The following is a 6,743-nucleotide window of genomic DNA, read 5'->3' as shown; positions in this document are numbered from 1 at the left end:
AGCCACGCGGGTGGAAATCATACAGCACATTAGCATATAGGAGTCATTACCTATCTGTGGTACACATTCTAATAGCAACATATAATATAAATCATACAGCGCATGAGCAGGGGGTCACCATTACCTATCTGTGGTACACATTCTAGTAGCCACATATTATAAATCATACAGCACATTAACATAGGGGAGTCATTACCTATCTGTGGTAGGTAATCTAGTAGCCACATAATATAAATCATACAGCGCATTAGAATGGGGGAGTCACCATGCCGGTCTTAGCTATGCATTCTAATAGCAACGCGGGCGGAAATCATACAGCACATTAGCATGGGGAAGTGAGTTTAGTGGTGAGTGTGGTGGTGAGTGAGTGGTGAGTGAGTGGTGAGTGAGTGGTGAGTGAGTGAGTGGGTGAGTGAGTGAGTGGTGAGTGAGTGGTGAGTGAGTGGTGAGGGAGTGAGTGAGTGGGTGAGTGAGTGAGTGGTGAGTGAGTGGTGAGTGGTGAGTGAGTGAGTGGGTGAGTGAGTGGTGAGTGGTGAGTGAGTGAGTGGTGAGTGAGTGGTGAGTGAGTGGGTGAGTGAGTGAGTGAGTGGTGAGTGAGTGGTGAGTGAGTGAGTGAGTGGTGAGTGAGTGGTGAGTGAGTGGGTGAGTGAGTGAGTGAGTGGTGAGTGAGTGGTGAGTGAGTGGTGAGGGAGTGAGTGAGTGGGTGAGTGAGTGAGTGGTGAGTGAGTGGTGAGTGAGTGGTGAGTGAGTGAGTGGTGAGTGGTGAGTGAGTGAGTGGGTGAGTGAGTGGTGAGTGGTGAGTGAGTGAGTGGTGAGTGAGTGGTGAGTGAGTGAGTGGTGAGTGAGTGAGTGAGTGAGTGGTGAGTGAGTGGTGAGTGAGTGGTGAGTGAGTGGTGAGTGGTGGTGAGTGAGTGAGTGAGTGAGTGAGTGAGTGAGTGAGTGAGTGGTGAGTGAGTGGTGAGTGAGTGGTGAGTGGTGGTGGGTGAGTGGTGAGTGAGTGAGTGGTGAGTGAGTGGTGAGTGAGTGAGTGAGTGAGTGGTGAGTGAGTGAGTGAGTGGGTGAGTGAGTGGTGAGTGGTGGTGAGTGAGTGGTGAGTGAGTGGTGAGTGAGTGAGTGAGTGGTGAGTGAGTGAGTGAGTGGGTGAGTGAGTGGTGAGTGGTGGTGAGTGAGTGGTGAGTGAGTGGTGAGTGAGTGGTGAGTGAGTGGTGAGTGAGTGAGTGGTGAGTGAGTGAGTGAGTGGTGGGTGAGTGAGTGAGTGAGTGGGTGAGTGAGTGGTGAGTGGTGGTGAGTGAGTGGTGAGTGAGTGGTGAGTGAGTGGTGAGTGAGTGGTGAGTGAGTGAGTGGTGAGTGAGTGGTGAGTGAGTGGTGAGTGAGTGGTGAGTGAGTGAGTGGTGGGTGAGTGAGTGAGTGAGTGGTGAGTGAGTGGTAGTGAGTGGTGAGTGAGTGGTGAGTGAGTGAGTGGTGAGTGAGTGGTGAGTGAGTGGTGAGTGAGTGGTGAGTGAGTGAGTGGTGAGTGAGTGGTGAGTGAGTGAGTGGTGAGTGAGTGGTGAGTGAGTGGTGAGTGAGTGGTGAGTGAGTGAGTGGTGAGTGAGGTGGTGAGTGAGTGGTGAGTGAGTGAGTGGTGAGTGAGTGGTGAGTGGTGGTGAGTGAGTGGTGAGTGAGTGGTGAGTGAGTGGTGAGTGAGTGAGTGGTGAGTGAGTGGTGAGTGAGTGGTGAGTGAGTGAGTGGTGAGTGAGTGAGTGGTGGGTGAGTGAGTGAGTGAGTGGTGAGTGAGTGGTAAGTGAGTGGTGAGTGAGTGGTGAGTGAGTGAGTGGTGAGTGAGTGGTGAGTGAGTGGGTGAGTGAGTGGTGAGTGAGTGAGTGGTGAGTGAGTGAGTGTGAGTGAGTGGTGAGTGAGTGGGGTGAGTGAGTGGTGAGTGAGTGGTGAGTGGTGAGTGAGTGGTGAGTGAGTGAGTGGTGAGTGAGTGGTGAGTGAGTGAGTGGTGAGTGAGTGGTGAGTGAGTGGTGAGTGAGTGAGTGGTGGGTGAGTGGTGAGTGAGTGAGTGGTGAGTGAGTGAGTGGTGGGTGAGTGGTGAGTGAGTGAGTGGTGAGTGAGTGAGTGGTGGGTGAGTGTGTGAGGTGAGTGAGTGGTGAGTGAGTGAGTGAGTGGTGAGTGAGTGGTGAGTGAGTGAGTGGTGAGTGAGTGAGTGAGTGGTGAGTGAGTGGTGAGTGAGTGAGTGGAGTGGTGAGTGAGTGGTGAGTGAGTGGTGAGTGAGTGAGTGGTGAGTGAGTGGTGAGTGAGTGGTGAGTGAGTGGAGTGAGTGAGTGAGTGGTGTGAGTGAGTGAGTGAGTGGTGAGTGGTGGGTGAGTGAGTGGTGAGTGAGTGGTGAGTGAGTGAGTGGTGAGTGAGTGGTGAGTGAGTGGTGAGTGAGTGAGTGGTGAGTGAGTGGTGAGTGAGTGGTGAGTGTGAGTGGTGAGTGAGTGAGTGGTGGGTGAGTGAGTGAGTGGTGGTGAGTGAGTGGTGAGTGGTGAGTGAGTGGAGTGTGGAGTGAGTGAGTGGTGTGAGTGGTGAGTGAGTGAGTGAGTGAGTGGTGAGTGAGTGGAGTGAGTGGTGAGTGAGTGGTGAGTGAGTGAGTGGTGAGTGAGTGAGTGAGTGGTGGTGTGAGTGAGTGAGTGGGTGAGTGAGTGGTGAGTGAGTGGTGAGTGAGTGGTGGTGAGTGAGTGTGTGGTGAGTGAGTGAGTGGTGAGTGAGTGGTGAGTGAGTGGTGAGTGAGTGGTGAGTGGAGTGGTGAGTGAGTGTGAGTGAGTGGTGAGTGGAGTGAGGTGAGTGGTGTGTGAGTGTGTGAGTGGGTGAGTGAGTGGTGAGTGGTGGTGAGTGAGTGGTGAGTGAGTGGTGAGTGAGTGGTGAGTGAGTGGTGAGTGAGTGAGTGAGTGGTGGGTGAGTGAGTGAGTGGTGAGTGAGTGGTGAGTGGTGGTGAGTGAGTGGTGAGTGGTGAGTGGTGTGAGTGAGTGGTGAGTGGTGAGTGAGTGAGTGGGTGAGTGGTGAGTGAGTGGTGTGTGGTGAGTGAGTGGTGAGTGAGTGGTGAGTGAGTGGTGGTGAGTGGTGAGTGGTGGTGAGTGAGTGGTGGTGGTGAGTGGTGAGTGGGTGAGTGGTGGTGAGTGAGTGGTGAGTGAGTGAGTGAGTGGGTGTGTGAGGTGAGTGGTGAGTGAGTGGTGAGTGAGTGGTGAGTGAGTGGTGAGTGAGTGAGTGGTGAGTGAGTGGTGAGTGAGTGGTGAGTGAGTGGTGAGTGAGTGAGTGGTGAGTGAGTGAGTGGTGGTGAGTGAGTGGGGTGAGTGAGTGGTGAGTGAGTGGTGGGTGAGTGAGTGGTGAGTGAGGTGAGTGAGTGGTGAGTGAGTGTGGGTGAGTGAGTGGTGAGTGGTGAGTGAGTGGTGAGTGAGTGGGTGGTGAGTGAGTGGTGTGTGTGTGTGTGAGTGGTGGAGTGAGTGAGTGGTGAGTGAGTGGTGAGTGAGTGAGTGGTGGGTGAGTGGTGAGTGAGTGAGTGGTGAGTGTGTGAGTGGTGGGTGAGTGAGTGAGTGAGTGGGTGAGTGAGTGGTGGTGAGTGGGTGAGTGAGTGAGTGGTGAGTGGTGAGTGAGTGGTGTGTGGGTGAGTGAGTGGTGGGTGAGTGGTGGTGTGAGTGAGTGAGTGAGTGGTGGTGAGTGGTGAGTGAGTGGTGAGTGAGTGGTGAGTGAGTGAGTGAGTGGTGGGTGAGTTGGTGGTGTGAGTGGTGAGTGAGTGGTGAGTGGTGAGTGGTGAGTGAGTGGTGAGGTGGTGAGTGAGTGGTGAGTGAGTGAGTGAGTGGGTGAGTGAGTGAGTGAGTGGTGGGTGAGTGGGTGGGTGGTGAGTGGTGAGTGAGTGAGTGAGTGGTGAGTGAGTGAGTGGTGAGTGAGTGGTGAGTGAGTGGTGAGTGAGTGAGTGGGTGAGTGAGTGAGTGAGTGGTGGGTGAGTGGTGGGTGAGTGGTGGTGGAGTGAGTGGTGAGTGAGTGAGTGGTGAGTGAGTGAGTGAGTGAGTGAGGTGAGTGGTGAGTGAGTGGGTGAGTGAGTGAGTGGTGAGTGAGTGGTGAGTGAGTGAGTGAGTGAGTGGTGAGTGAGTGAGTGAGTGAGTGGTGAGTGGAGTGAGTGAGTGGTGAGTGAGTGGTGAGTGAGTGAGTGGTGAGTGAGTGGTGGGTGAGTGGTGAGTGGTGAGTGAGTGGTGAGTGAGTGAGTGGTGAGTGAGTGAGTGAGTGGTGAGTGAGTGAGGTGGTGTGAGTGGTGGGTGAGTGAGTGAGTGAGTGAGTGGGTGAGTGAGTGAGTGAGTGGTGAGTGAGTGGTGAGTGAGTGGTGAGTGAGTGGGTGAGTGAGTGAGTGAGTGGTGAGTGAGTGGTGGGTGAGTGAGTGAGTGGTGAGTGAGTGGTGAGTGGGTGAGTGGGTGAGTGAGTGGTGAGTGAGTGGTGAGTGAGTGAGTGGGTGAGGTGAGTGAGTGAGTGGTGAGTGAGTGAGTGGTGAGTGAGTGGTGAGTGAGTGAGTGGGTGATGTGAGTGAGTGAGTGGTGAGTGAGTGGTGGTGAGTGAGTGTGAGTGAGTGGTGAGTGAGTGAGTGGTGTGGTGAGTGAGTGGTGGTGAGTGGTGGTGAGTGAGTGAGTGGGTGAGTGAGTGGTGAGTGAGTGGTGAGTGAGTGAGTGAGTGGGTGAGTGAGTGGTGTGTGTGAGTGGTGAGTGAGTGGTGTGAGTGAGTGGTGAGTGGTGAGTGAGTGAGTGAGTGTGTGAGTGGTGTGAGTGAGTGAGTGGTGGTGAGGTGGTGAGTGAGTGGTGAGTGAGTGGTGAGGGTGAGTGAGTGGTGGTGAGTGGTGAGTGAGTGAGTGGTGAGTGAGTGAGTGGTGAGTGAGTGGTGAGTGAGTGAGTGAGTGAGTGGTGAGTGGTGAGTGTGAGTGAGTGAGTGGTGAGTGATGGTGGGGTGAGTGGTGGGAGTGAGTGAGTGGGTGGTGAGTGAGTGAGTGAGTGTGAGTGAGTGGAGTGGTGTGAGTGAGTGGTGAGTGAGTGAGTGAGTGAGTGTGTGGTGAGTGAGTGAGTGGTGAGTGAGTGGTGAGTGTGTGGTGAGTGAGTGAGTGAGTGGTGAGTGAGTGGTGGAGTGAGTGGTGTGTGTGAGTGAGTGGTGAGTGAGTGTGGTGAGTGAGTGAGTGTGAGTGAGTGGTGAGTGAGTGGTGAGTGAGTGGTGGTGGTGAGTGTGTGAGGTGTGAGTGGTGAGTGTGGTGAGTGAGTGGTGTGTGAGTGGGTGGTGAGTGAGTGGTGTGTGGTGAGTGAGTGGTGGTGAGTGGTGGTGGTGAGTGAGTGGAGTGGTGAGTGAGTGAGTGGTGGTGAGTGGTGAGTGAGTGAGTGGTGAGTGAGTGGTGGTGAGTGGTGGTGAGTGGTGAGTGAGTGGTGGGTGAGTGGTGGGTGAGTGGGTGAGTGAGTGGTGAGTGAGTGTGTGAGTGGGTGAGTGTGGTGGGTGAGTGAGTGGTGAGTGTGTGGTGGTGTGTGAGTGAGTGGTGTGGTGAGTGAGTGAGTGAGTGGGTGAGTGGGTGAGTGAGTGGGTGAGTGAGTGGGTGAGTGAGTGAGTGGGTGAGTGAGTGAGTGAGTGGTGAGTGAGTGGGTGAGTGGAGTGGTGAGGTGAGTGAGTGGTGAGTGGGTGGGGTGAGTGAGTGAGTGAGTGGTGGAGTGAGTGAGTGAGTGAGTGGTGTGAGTGAGTGGGTGAGTGAGTGGTGAGTGAGTGGGTGAGTGAGTGGTGGTGTGGTGAGTGAGTGGGGTGAGTGGGTGTGAGTGAGTGGTGATGTGAGTGAGTGAGTGAGTGAGTGGTGAGTGAGTGAGTGGTGTGAGTGGTGGTGAGTGGGGTGAGTGAGTGGTGAGTGGGTGAGTGAGTGTGAGTGGTGGTGAGTGAGTGAGTGGCGTGTGTGAGTGTGTGAGTGAGTGGGTGGTGAGTGGTGAGTGAGTGAGTGAGTGTGGTGAGTGGTGAGTGAGTGGTGAGTGAGTGGTGGTGTGTGTGAGTGAGTGAGTGGTGGGTGAGTGGTGAGTGAGTGGTGGGTGTGTGAGTGGTGAGTGAGTGTGAGGTGAGTGAGTGGGTGTGTGAGTGAGTGGGGTGAGTGGAGGTGGTGAGTGGTGGTGAGTGGGTGTGTGAGTGAGTGGTGGTGAGTGGTGAGTGAGTGGGGGAGTGAGTGGGGAGTGGTGAGTGAGTGTGTGAGTGAGTGGTGAGTGATGTGGGGTGGGTGAGTGAGTGAGTGGGTGTGTGGTGGTGGTGGTGGTGAGTGGTGAGTGAGTGAGTGAGTGAGTGGTGTAGTGGTGAGTGAGTGAGTGGTGGGTGAGTGTGTGGTGTGTGGTGGTGGTGAGTGGTGGTGAGTGGGGGTGAGTGAGTGAGTGGGTGAGTGAGTGAGTGGTGTGGTGGTGGTGGTGAGTTGATGGTTGGTGGGTGGGGGTGGGAGTGAGTGGTGTGTGGTGGTGAGTGGGTGGGGTGATGTGAGTGGTGAAGTGAGTGGTGGGTGAGTGAGTGAGTGAGTGGTGGGTGGTGAGTGAGGTGAGTGGCTGAGTGAGTGGTGAGTGAGTGGGGTGATGTGATGTGAGTGAGTGGTGTGTGAGTGGTGGTGAGTGAGTGAGTGAGTGGTGAGTGAGTGGTGAGTGAGTGGGTGGTGGGTGGGGCGTGAGGTGGTGGAGTGAGTGGTGAGTGAGGTGAGTGGGTGAGTGAGTGAGTGGTGAGTGAGTGGTGAGTGAGTGAGTGAGTGT

The sequence above is a fragment of the Lampetra fluviatilis genome, unplaced genomic scaffold (genome assembly GCF_964198595.1).
Source record: "Lampetra fluviatilis unplaced genomic scaffold, kcLamFluv1.1 SCAFFOLD_705, whole genome shotgun sequence".
NCBI classification, from domain to species: Eukaryota; Metazoa; Chordata; class Hyperoartia; order Petromyzontiformes; family Petromyzontidae; genus Lampetra; species Lampetra fluviatilis.
The sequence above is the reverse complement of the archived record's forward strand: the minus strand, read 5'-3'. Positions refer to the sequence as shown.